Source organism: Kogia breviceps, chromosome 17, assembly GCF_026419965.1.
Source record: "Kogia breviceps isolate mKogBre1 chromosome 17, mKogBre1 haplotype 1, whole genome shotgun sequence".
Lineage (NCBI taxonomy): Eukaryota > Metazoa > Chordata > Mammalia > Artiodactyla > Physeteridae > Kogia > Kogia breviceps.
The window spans coordinates 46,896,498-46,910,481 of NC_081326.1; the positions used below are offsets into that span (position 1 = coordinate 46,896,498).

The window sequence follows — 13,984 nt, forward strand, 5'->3', positions numbered from 1 at the left end:
GGAAGTTTAACATAAGTGTATATGTGTATACATATAAATGCACGTATAAACTGTTACTGAAATATCTCCAAATTTTCAATTATTGATTTACTGCCAAACTTCTCATTACCTACTCTATTTATTTTATAGATATTCTCTGTTCTTCATTACATCCTATATTTAATGGACTTAATATTATTAACAAAAGTCTAAGACACAGGTACTCAAGATTGCTCAGTCATGGAGAGTTTCCTGGTGGTCCAGTGGTTAGGACTCTGCTCTTTCACTGCCGAGGATGCGGGTTCCATCCCTGGTCAGAGACCTAAGATCCCACAAGACACGTGGCATGGCCAAATAAAAAAAAAAAAAAAAATGTGCAAGATTGCTAAATCATGAAAACCATAACCCTAGAACACTGAAATCTTATCAGAAAATGAAAATCACTCAGCTTATAAGAAGGCACATAATGTCAACTCTATGTTCAATACTGTGTTAGATAGCTTAGATATTATAAGAGACACAGTAGATTCGATAAATTTTTTATATAAGTTTAACTTAACATTTTAGTAAGTAATATTGTGATCTTTTAACCAAAAAGTCTCAAATGAAATATGTGTATGTACATATATATAAAAACATCACATCATATATGAAAGCTACTATTGATAAAGTGTAATACTTAATTCTTTAAAGCCTATAAATACTCAAATATAAGAGAAGAGAGTTAAGAAAGTTCTTGGATCTTGAAATAATAGGAATACCCAAACATGGAATAAACATGTTTTTGAGCATTTCTTCCTTGTGTGGGGTGGTGTGGAGGAAATTGGAAAGATTATTAGATGTCAGGAGATCTAGTTTTAGCCCTAATCTTGTTAGTGAACTCTGATTCCAGACACGTAATTTAATGTATTTGGGTTTCAGCTGTCTCATATTTAAAATGGGGGTTTAGAATGCATTGTTTTTACATTTTTTATGGAAATAAAATTGTATCTGCATTAAGAACTTAATCCTGATTGTAAGATGTTACTGCTAAATTCTCAAAATATTATTCATGCCCTGTTAATACGATGACATTCAATTTTACCTAGGCCAATTGTCCGGTTTAACTCTCTTTCATAAGAATATCTGTGTTGGGGGAAGTATTGTTCTGGTAAAAAACAGTCTGAGAAGCAGTATTAGAGCACAGACTATACAGCTAGATGGCCTGGTCAGTCTGCTGTCACAATAAAATCTAACAAAATTGTTTCGAATGAAGTTAAAGACAACTAAGTGCTACTAGAGCCATCTTATGGAAAAACCCAAACAAACTTTTTGGCCAACTGAATACTGCTACGTCAAAGTGCTTTTGTAATGATGAAATCAGTTAATATTTAATATGTAAAGCACCTAAAAACAGTGTCTGGTACATAGTAAGCACTATACAAGTGAAGCTATTATTTTATTATCGTATAAAACATATTAACAATTTTTATTTTGAATCTGCTGTATTGAAGCCAGTGCATTTTGATGTGTAAGCATTCTTTCCATATATGATAGAAAAATAAATTTATTTTGTTTTATGCATTACACATATCTTATACTAGTTTGTGGCTACCAGTTTAAGAGCTAGTTATACAAACTTGTGCATCAGGACTGCTACACCAGAAATGAACTTTATCACTTCTGAGGCAAGAGAGTTGGTTAGAAACAGCAAGAACATTGAACCCATTTAGGTCTGAATTCTAAACCAAGTTTTGTCACCCACTAGGGGCGAGACTTTGGGCTGCTTGCTTATACTTCCTATTAAACAAAATGAACTGTGGTGAGATGGAGTTAATTATGTTTAATAAAAGCATAAAAGAGCTTTTCTCTGGAGGGAGAATGCCGTTCTAAGAATAAAAACAGTGAAGGAAATTTAAAAAGAGAGATCTGACTACAGTGTGGCAGGTATAAACTTCAAAATATCAAAATCAGCATAAACAAGTTAAAAGGCATACAACAAATTGTGAAACATATTTGCAGCAACTCAGAGTATTAAAAGCCTTAACACCTGAATCACTTGGTTGAACAAATTATATATTCTATAAAACTCTAATAGAAAAATGGGCAAAAGACATATACAGACATTTCACTAAACAAGAAATTCAGTGGTCAGTAAATATATAAAAAATACTTTATTTTTTTCATAACCATATAGGTGACTTTTTTTTTTTAAGATTCTATGTTTTATCTACTTTAAAAAACAGCATTTTAATGCTGGGAGAGTATGGTAAAATAGTGGCAGCATAATTTAATATTTCTAAAAAGCAATTTTTAAAATATACGCCAAGGGCCTTAAAAATATTTGCAGATTCTGATATGGTACAAATGGAGATGCAGTTAAAAATGTATGTACAAGTTTCACTAAAGCATTATTTGTAGCAACAAAAAGGATGCTACTGTGAATGTTAAGTAATGGAGGAATGGGTAAATAAATTATTATATATATCCAACCATCTAACTGAATAATTTTATTGACATAGAAATGAGAAACAATTATTTCTATATTTTTTGTAATTTGAAAAAAATTGAAAGTAGTAATACTTGTAAAGAACTTGTCATGGAGTTTTGTCCCTACTAGATAATCAAAAAATGGTATCTTTTTAATTATTACTACTAAAACAAATTATATCAAAGGTTACTTTTTCAGAAAGATATACTTATTTAGCTCTTCACTTATGATTTATGTTTGTTATTAGCAAAATCATGGGTTTTGCAATAGCGTTTTGAATCTAAATTCAGTATATCAATCTATGTAAACAATGAATGAGTAAGGAGTTCAGATAATATACCCACTTCTAGGATTGTTTAAAAATGGAGAGAAAAGTATTTTAATAGTAGAGCTGGGCATTGGACTGTGCTTATTGACCAGTTTGGTTGTCCATCTGTAGCACGAGAAACAAGACAAACTACTAAATTCTAGATATTTTTAAAAAACAAATATGCTTTACTTAAAGGACAGTCAAACAAGTAATATTTTATCCTCTATTGTCCTATTAAGGAAGCATGAATGTTGATGTAGCTGTAAAGTGAGATTTGAAGGCCTCTATGACCTTAGGCATCATAATCTCTCCAAGTTCCAGTTTCGTCTTTAGTAAAAGAGAGTTGATAATTTGTGTGTGTGTGTGTGTGTGTGTGTGTATGCATATACTTTCAATCCTCAGAAGAATAAAAACAAATGATGAGCCAAAATGAAAAAATTTCTATTTCAAGAGTAAGCAAATAAATGCCAAAAAAGAAAAATAAACAAAAAAACTGTGAGCTACCACTTTTCTCATATAGGATTGAAAGATTGTTTTAAAGATTAGATAAATTTTTCATAAAGTGTCTGGCAGGTAGCTAAAAAGTTATTTTTAATACATATGTCATGAATTGTTCAAACTATTCAAATTCCTTCTCAATGTTTTTTGAACACCAATATATATATTTTCTACTCAGAATTATAGTTAATTCTAGGTTTGCTGTATAAATAATGATAATTAGTTTTTATTAAGAGAGGAAGAAAAATCCAAAGCAGAGGTTATTAAGATAGTTTTGTAAAATACACAATCTGCAAGTTTGACTATGCCAGACGCATAATTCTATAGGTATCATAATGGCATATTAAACTATCATATATCACAATTGGCTGAATTAAAAGAGAGGTATTTCTGAAATTCTTATTCCAGTGATATAAAGGTATTTCACAGCCTGAAAATTCATTGTTCAACAAATATCTACTGAATATTTATTATATGTCAGGTGTTATTCTAGGTGCTGGGGATATAACAATGACAACAGCAGACAAGGTCTCTCCCGTTGTGAAAATTATATTTTTGGGAGGGTTAATGGCCACTAAATTCGGTAAGTTTAGATAGTTATAAGTGCTATTAAAAACAACTTATGTAACCTAGTGCAACTGGAATGAGGAAGAAGTTATTTTAAATGGAGTAATCCAGGAAGTCTTGTCTGAAGAAGTAATATCTGAACTAAACCAGAAGAATAAGAAGAACGCAACTATGTAAAAGAGCCAGGAGATACATATGTAATTAAGATCAATAGACAAAAGGTAAAATAAGGGCATTTAAATTTCAGAAGAGAAGAATTACTTTTGCTGTAAAATATTTTTCTGAAAACGCATTTAAGTGTCAGTGGCAGATGAGTTTTAAATATTTCAGATTTCCAGACAGATGAATGAAGAAAGTATAGCTCTGGATGCTAGTTATGGTTAAAATATATTTAAAAAATTATTTCAGTTGAAAGGAAAGTGTACATATTGTTAAGCCAGGTTAGTAAGCAAGTTATTTGATAAGTATTAACATATGCACAGTACGTGCTGAATATTCATAAATCATGGTAAAAGCACATCATGATTGTTTTCAGATCATTTTCTTCCTCTTTGCTTGTTTAAAGGTCTATATTTTAATATCTATAAAAATATTGTAATATAAATGGGTTGGCATGAGCAATAAATAGGTTTAATATAAAAAAAGGTAAGTTGGCATGAATATATTGGAGATAATTGCCAAGGGAATGTAAATTAGGTTATAATTTAACTGAAGAGAAAGATGTGACTTGACAGATGGTAGTTTCTTTTATCAGCCTGCTTGAAGGCTTGAGGGGATGGGGTGTGGGATGTGAGGGTAGGGGTGAAGAAGGGAACTAATAATGGGAAAGGCAAAGTTTAACAGAAAATGAAAGACAATAAATAGAAGTATTGCATTAATTAATTACATGATGCAACTGATGGGAAGAACCTAGTCATAGATTATAAGGTCATGCAGAGTGTGAAGGAAGCTGATAGACCAGTTCAAAGTAAGGAATGAGAATCAGAAGGACTCTCTAAAAGGAAGATTACAGATTAAAAATGACTATATCACAAGTTAAGATTGGGCTTATAGGGAAATAAGTTGTAGAAGCATTACCAAAAAAGAAAATTAGCCAAAGAGGAGATGCAGCTAGAAACGAAAAAGGGAAGTTTTAAAAGGGAGAACATTGGGAAGAAGAAAGAATTAAATAAGAGTTGAGAGTGATGTGTTGAGAGAGAGAGAGTCATTTCATGACTAAATATTTCAGATTATAAGTTTGGAGAACAGACCAATGTCAGCCACCTTACAAATTTTCTAACGAGTAAAATTGAAAAAATAATAAGTCCTACCACAAACAGCTGTGCTGATTGAGTAACATAATTCTAATGCATGCAAAGCTCTTAGCACAATTCCTGGCATGTACAGAGTATTACTACCATTGTTAAGAACTTAATTGTGCCAGAACATTAGTATCAAGTTCCAGAATGAAAGATTTTAACTGTGTATTTTTAAAAGCATTGTTACATTTCATTTGCTATGCCCTGATCAAATAAAATTTTAGTCTAAAAACATTATTGAAGAAAAATTAAAAGCTAGATCCAAATCTGATCAGTGGTTATCTGAGCTGGCAGAGAGACGACTGACAGCAAAGCTACACCAGGGAACATTTTAGGGTGACAGAAATACTCTGTAGCTTGATTGCAGCAAGACTGCATGACTATATATATTTATCAAATGTCATAGACCTTTGTACCTAAGTAGTGTGAATATTAATTTTTGTAAATTATGCCTTAATAAATCTGACTTTAAAAATTATTGAAAATATACAGTTAAAATGTATTTTAATATATGACTCAAACAGTACTAAATATATGCTAATAGAAAAACTTACTTAATCTAACACAACTCCAGCAATTAAGAGCCAAGTCCCACCCCAAAACAGAGCATGGTAATGGATAGGGTTGACCTACAGCTTCAGAGAGAAGAGGTGACTATAGGGGATGAGCTGGGAAACCAAGAAAGGACTAAAGCTTTGAGTCCTAAGCAGTGGTCGGTTAACCAAGAAAGATCAAGAACAAGCAAGGCAATTAACAAAGAAATAGATTCTGGATATTTTAGACATTTACTGATAACTAAAGGAAGAGCAGACATGAAAAGTCACTTTAACTTTTTTGGGACAAGCTGAGTTTTAGGTGCTGATGGGGATTTTAGGTGCATTTAGGAGATAACCAGAAATGTGAATCTTAGGCTTACAGGAAAGGTGAAGGTAGGAACCCTCATCATTGAAGTGACAGTTGAAGCTGTGGATTTAGACAGAATCACTCAGGGATAGAATAAAACTTTAGGAAATGCATGTATTTGAAAGATGGACTGAGAAAGATGAGCCAACACAATGTCTGGTAAAGAGTGAACTAAAGGAGGGGCATTAAAGTGCAGGGCCAAACAGTTGAAGGAGAGAATGTCAAGGATAGTGTAGTAATTATATCAAATGCTTCAGTGAGGGCCAGTAGAATGGTTCTGAGGAATGATCACTGGGTTTGGCAAATATGACATTTGGGGGAACCTTTGAGACATAAGTTTCATAATATCAGACTTAACTACAGTACTCAGTGATAAAGTTTTTCTTTGAGTAAAGTCACCATGAAATAAGAGGCAACCAGCAGTAACCAGATAACATATTGCACTTGACTCAGTATTGGAGATACAGTAAGAGGCTCTCTACATTTGGGTGTTCTAACTTCATAGCGCAAATATATAAGGCTCACTTATACAGGCACAAATGCTCACATCATGTAAAAATCCATTGTTTTTATACTAGATATGGTGGGCCCCACTTACCAAACTTGGAATGGTGATGAATAATTGATGACTTGGAAGTTAATTCCACATACTATAGATTTTACTCTTGGACTAGCTCAGACAAGGAGATAGGGAGGGTTTGGGCTTGGAGTAGTTGAAAAACCAGAACTCAGTGATCAAAACCAATTTGAACTTTGCATTTCCTCAATCACAGATTTCAGAAATGCTGTCAACATTTTGGATAATTTTAAGTCACTGTAGTATAAATTATTTTAATCCATAACTGAGTTTCCCACCCTTTGTAAATACTATTTTTAATTCTAGTTTATAAATTGAAAAATTCAGATACGGATCAGTTAAATAACTTACTCCAGTCATTTAAAGCTGGAAGTTAAACTGAAGGAATCAGATTTGGTGCCAGAATCCACGCCCTTAACCTCAGGAAATGGGCACTTTATCTGTGACAAGGTGGAGAATGCAAATGGGGACATTTCATGGTGAACAACATGAAAGAACAATACTAGAGGTCTAGGAAGAGGAGAGCAGGAAGAGAGGAATTCAGAAAGGGAACACTAATGTCAGTGGAAACCAACTCAATCCAATTTGCAGTTTTATTTAAGGATCCTCAGTGCAACTGATATTACCATGTGGGTATTTGGAAAGTTGAATGAAATTCATTTCAGTCTCTAACTTAGGTTAGTCTCTCCTGATGCCTCTTCATCTAATCCTCATCCTTCTTTCTCTGAGTGATCTCATCTAAATTTTATTCCTCTTCTCAGTATTGAACAGGAACATTTTATAAAATGTCCCTATTCATGAAATATCTAGGATGCATTTCTTTGAATTCTGAGGGAGTTGTATACTGTGTGACATTAGTTGCTCTGTATAGCCATTCTTGTACCATTGACCAATAGTAATCAATATTAGCATCCTTGGAGAAAGAAATACAGCTTGATGTCCAAGCACAAGTACTACTTGAAAGCCATATATCTAAATACTTCATTCAAGGTCATATATAGATTTATGATTAATTACCACAGTAATATACATAAGAAAAATTATATGGGTCTTTTTTCCAGCATAGGTCTTATCCCAGTTTTTATATGATGGATATTTTTATTTTTTCATGATTTTTAAATTAACTGTCAATATTTCTGAGTATATTTAAATTTCTATTTGTTTCTAAACAAACAAATGTAAAGATGCATTTAAATTTCTTTATTATGCTCCTTTCATATCTTCTGTGCAATCTTTTGATGTGTGTAAAGAGTGGATGTAGTTGAAATATATCTTAAGGATATGTTAATTAGGCCCCAGATGTGGGACACAGTAGTCTGTGATAATTTTTTCATACCAAAACACAATAGGAGACAAGTCATACTCATGGTAATAATATGTGCTACTCTGTGGATTATCTCTTCCTTAATGTAGATTTTAGCTATCAGGGAAAAGTCAGAACATTCCAAAGTGCTGAATACATATGAGAAATAGTTTATTAACCTGATGAATCTGACTCATGTTTTTATCTTTCATCAATGGTTATTGCATTTTTTCTTAGAAGCAATTTTAATGATAATCATTGCATTCCTTCTCTGAGGGGCTTTCATTTTAAGATTTAGTTTATCCTCTGAACTAAAGGTTATTTTAAAGATATAGGAATTGTGACTAACAAGTTTAAAATAATTAAGTTATTAGAAGGTTGCTAAACATTTTCTCCTAAAGATGTCACTGTACACCCTGCGACAAATGTATCAATATGTAGGTGAAACAGTTACACTTTAGCTAGTCTAAAAGATGCTTCTAGATTAGATCACCTTTATGATTTTTTTTCTTGGGCAAAGTTCCTGGTTTAATGAGCTTTTCAATTTTCTCTTTCTCTTTCCCTCCCTTCCTCTTTCTTTGCCTTTCTTCTTCCCTCCCTTCTTCCTTCACCCCATTCCTGTCCCTGCCTCTGTACACACACACACACACACACACACACACACGTGCACACACACACAAATGCATACACATATTCTATAAAGGAAATTTTAATGAATGCAATACCAGGGCAAATAGAGCAAGAATTTCTAGTACACTTTACATTATCTATATTGATGAAGTAGGTATTAACAATATAAAAGAACAAACAAATGTCATTTGCCTTCAGAATTAACTAACCAGAGAGCTGTAGAGCAGAAGGAATCATAATGAGTATCTGGTCCAAAATCCTTCATTTTACAGATGATGAACTTTATGCTCAGAAGGGTGAAATGAAGTGCTTGCAGTTATAGGGCTCATGAAATTGACTCGAACCCAAGTCTTGACTCTCACCTTCTAAACCAGTGATGTTTTTAAGATTTTCTTCAATCCTAGGTATCATAAATATACTCATTACCCTAAATCTGGGCAATTCCAAAGCCCTATCAACTCTATGATGATTACCTCCTCTGCACTCTCCATGGACAAAACCCTGATCTTCCACCGTGATCCCAAGTACATCCTGATTTTACATGTTGAAACCTAAAATTATGCTAAAATCCAAGTCCTCTGAATAATAAAATCTCAGTAAGTCTGTTCACTGAATGTAGATGTCAAAAGTAGACATACTCTGTTTCCTGAGATCACTAGATCACTCCTTATAACTTATGTCCTAAAGTAGTTTGCATATTAGTTTCTTTTGAGTATAGTGAAAGGAGTCTGAAATTTATAACATCTCCTTTGAAGTATTATTTAATGAATATGGCAGAGAGTTGATAGAGAAACAGAATACAGATACACAGGTAACCTAAGTGTCTAAAACAGAGCAGAAAGGTTTAGAACATAATTCAAAAGACTACAGCCCATAACTATGAACCTCACAGTAGGACAACAGTTTATAAGTTTCTAGAACTCCTATGTTTCATTTAATTCCACATTTTACTTAGGCAACTATGAGTTCAGTTTTCCTGCATTCTTAGGAGCAAATAAGTAAACACATTATAAGAAAAATAAATTATATTTCTTTCATTCCAAATGTGTTATTTCCTAGTGACAACAATAGAAAAATCCTCAAAATTGATTGATTTGGAAATAATTATTCCTCAAAATTCATGTATCTTAGTTGCACAGTTAAGGCTAAGTTTATTTACACTTTAAAAGAAAATACTTCTATTTTCCCTAGTAGTAATACAAAATAATCTGGTGCATAATTTTTAATTTTTTCACAATATTTATTTCCATACTTTTTCTCAATTTAATATATTCTAATATTTGTTATTCCCTGCATTACATCTCTTTTAACAAATAATTTAGCTAACAAAAGTGTACTTTTTATGTGGTTCTAGTATATGATAAAGTTTTTGTCTAAAAATATGAGAAAATTCATTACAGGCAAGAGATTGTGAAGAAATCATTTTAAAGTAACTTCTTTAATTTTTGTTGCATAGTTTCTTAAGTCCTACACTTGAAAAAACTAATATGGAAAATTTAAAAACATGTCAGTTATTTTTTGTATTAACATTCATAAAAATTAGAAAGATCTGTGCTTTATTGCATTTGGAAGTATTTCTTATTTTGTACCACTTTTAATCAATACAGCCACAGCTTTTATTTAACAAATGTATGTCCCTAAGATAAATTAAATAATGAATGATTGCATATTTACATCTTAAAAATTATTTAACATTTATTTCCAAAGCATTCTATCAAATCATGACAAAATTATAAGGTTTTCAAACTGGATAATTTGTCCTTGTTCACATAAACATTATATTTTGTGTGTTTTAAAAATATTTTTTCTGTATAATATATAATCATTGTGGATACTTTATAAACTATATATTAACCCAAATAAAAAACCCAAAGCACTTATACTAACTTCTAATAACCAATGATAACTGATAACTACTCTGGTGTGTAAATCTTTAATCTTTTTCACTCCATGTCTTTGTCTTTTTTGTCAATTTTGTGCATAAATGTTTTTATGAATATATATGGTTCTTTAAACTACAAACTATAGTCCCATATCCACCATTTAGTGTTTTATAATTACTAATTGCAGTAGCTTTATTTTATATAATTTATATATGTGAATGCACATGCACACTGTTCTCGTCATTTTTTGTGAGTGTATAATATTCTGTAGATACACCATAAATGCAGTTAAGTAATCCCCTATTTTGGACATTTGGAGTTTCTTTTCCCTGGCCTTTGCATTTATCAAACAATGGTGTAATGAATATGTATGTACATCTTTGCACATTGATTTATTTCTTTAGGAAAGATCCTGGGAAGTGAAATTTCAGGGTCAAAAATATGACCATTGTAAAGCCTTTTAATACACAGTGCCAAATATGTTTTATTTTTAAGTAATTTGCTTTTAATATTTGTACATCAGGTACTTTGGAAAACTTTCATATAAATGACCATTAATTTTTTTGTCAACAGCTAGCTTATTACTGTCATTCTGAAAAGTGTTTTTGCAGTTATTAGACTCTTGAAAGAGCAGGTAAAATAAAACCAAAGACAGTATTTTTTTTTGAATTGCACTGCCTTTGAAAATAATATTATAACAAAGTATTACATATTCTTATCTCGATGCATTTTAACAGTTTCTATTCCTATTCCTTTGACTTTTGAAAGACATCAGTAAACTGTTTTATACTCTATCCTACTGAATCTAGAAAATAAACACACAAATAGCCGTACTTTTTCTTGTGTAATTGTTACTTCAAAGTGAGAAAACAGCTGCACACACTGATTATACCTTTTTTTATTATACTTGATTTGGTACATGCCTAACTGGTGACTGTAGCATTTAAAGAGTACATGAATTTGGCCTTTTAAACTTTGTGCATTTGGAATATGTTATTTCTGTCACTGTCATCATTATTGTCCATAACCATCTTTTGTTTTGTTGTGTCTCTTCCACATTGTTTGTATTTTTTAGAAGAAAAGTTTGTAAACTAGGATTCAATAGGATAGTTATCAAAATATTTCTTTTCCTTTCTTTGATGATTTGGCAAAATACAGTTAATTTTATAAATAGATTTCTAATAGGTAAGTAATATACTTCTTTAGCTTCAATCAGAAAAAGGCCTCAGATAATATTTTGATTTATATTCAGACTACATTTATGATATCTCTGTATTTTGTGCAAATACATTTTATTTACATTGTCATCAATTATTTAGATAGTTTCAACAAAGAATAGTTTTTGTTGGAAATCTTTCACTATTAATAAAAATTTGATTAAGACATTGCACAAATGTCTTTCATTCTTAAATTTAACTAGAAAGCGAATTTAACATGTACCTTTACAAGGAGAAAATTTAGAAGACATCCAATTACAAAATGTAAATTTTTAATGATCACTCCACAAATTCTTGATGTATTATTTTGTTAAAAATATGAACAATGTAATTTGTTTTCTAATCTCAGATTATATAAAGGCACATCTTAAGTTTTGTGAAGACATATAATAATCAAAGAAAAAAGGAATTACAGATGTGATTATTTTCATCAGAAACCCTCATGAAACAGATAGCCACTTAGTGAAATGAAACTTTTTAATCTCAATTAAAGGAAGACTTTTTTAAACCTAAAGCCAAATATTTATATATTGATAGAAGAAAAGGATAGGGTGGGGAAAAGAGAAAAATCATTAAATTAGCCACAAAAATTTGGGATACTAACCAATGCAGTTTCTGGATTTAGATAAGATTAATAGTCTTAAACTTCCCTCATGTTGTAATCATAGGTTCTTTAATTTGTTTTCTGAATTTTGGTGTTCTTCCTTTGAGCTTTGCTGTTGGACTTGAGATTTTTCTCTCTTAAGATCCCCAGATTTGAGCATTTTGCTGAAGATCACAAGATGGGTCACTGAGTCAGCAGTCCTACAGTATTCTGATCACTGTTTAGCTTCATTATGAATTGCATTATTGCCAGACCTATGTCCCTATTTCAAAGAAGTGTGGTGTGTGAAGCTGCTTTGGGACCCCAAGAGTGTGTGTGTGTGTGTGTTTGGAAAAGCAAACTTAAAACTATTGTTTGAAGTGCACTACAGAAATCACTGAAAGTGTACTGATGATCTTCGTAGTGTAAATGTAGAAACCTAAGCAACCACTGTCTTACTGTTGGTTAATATGGCCATTTTCAATTGCATCTCTGATTGCAAAATCTACCTATAACTTAACTTTATTTTTTTTACTTGATTGCCATACCAACACAATAAATATGACTTTTTAACTTTTTGGACACATTAACTAGTCTTTTATAAGTTAAAAATAACCGCAGTTAATTTGTTTAAAAACAAGTAAACCTCTTAAATGGCTTGTGTTAGTAAGATATTAATGAAATAAGAAATCATATTTTCTTAGTTTACTTGATTAATAATTTACTTTATACCAAAAAGAATTTGAGACAATTTGAATATTACACATTATTATCTAATAATCAGGAAGAACTTAATGTAGTGTCATAGGAGGTCGATGTCCAGGAAATAGTCTCAGTATTAGAAAATGTATATATGTATGTACGTATGTACATGTCTATATGTATATGTATATTTATATATGTATATGTAAAATGTGTTTAAACTTTGTCTATTGGTGCTATTTATATTTAAAATACTGGTTTGCTACTATAATATCAAAATTAAACTTTTTAAAAGAAACTTCCCAAACACTTAATTTAGCTAATATTTTTTTCAGCACATATAATTTTTTGAACCTGGGATGGCTTTTTTGTTCTCTTGTCCTTGGAGAAAGTAAACATGTTTATCTGAGAATATCTCTTGAGGTACAAACAATTCCAATATTGTATTTTAATAGAGTAATAGACATTTATACTTGACCATATTTCACACTTATATCATGGAAACACTCACTTGATTTTGTGTATCATTCAAATGATGTTAACATTATATTTCTATTCCCCATTTTATAATTTGGCACAGAATCAATTAATCAAATCATTATTAAAATTTGATTCAAACTGTTTAGTTGATTTAAATTTGCTCTTTTACTTAGATGTCATATAATCTAAACTCTTATACATTCTTTTAGCCAAGATTTTCTTAATCCTTTTTGAAACTTTTTCTTCCCTTTGTATTTTATTTTAATTATCAAATTTTACCTAAATTTTTTTTACTAGCAATTATCAAATATACAGTGAGGTTTTTCTCAGGATGAGTATTAACATACCTATTTTTGAATGGGCACACTTTTGTCTACATGTCTTTACTGCAGTTTTAAAGTTATGATCTTAAGCCAGGGGTCTGTGTGTGTATGTTTACATTCTTACCTAGACCCAGTGTTTGTGGATTTACATGACAACATTTCACTGTAGAAACCCACTGAACCTACTAAGCTATGATTATTTTTCCCAGTTTGTAGGTTTGTAGCATACAATCGAGATTTTGTTTTTCCATTATGCCTATT

General features: G+C 31.2%; 1 protein-coding gene across 50 annotated transcripts in view; it reads left to right on the forward strand.

Annotated features, from left to right (window-relative positions):
- Positions 1-13,984, forward strand: part of RIMS2 (regulating synaptic membrane exocytosis 2) — a 552,349-nt gene that overhangs the window by 389,355 nt on the left and 149,010 nt on the right. The gene's annotated exons all lie outside the window — the stretch shown is intronic.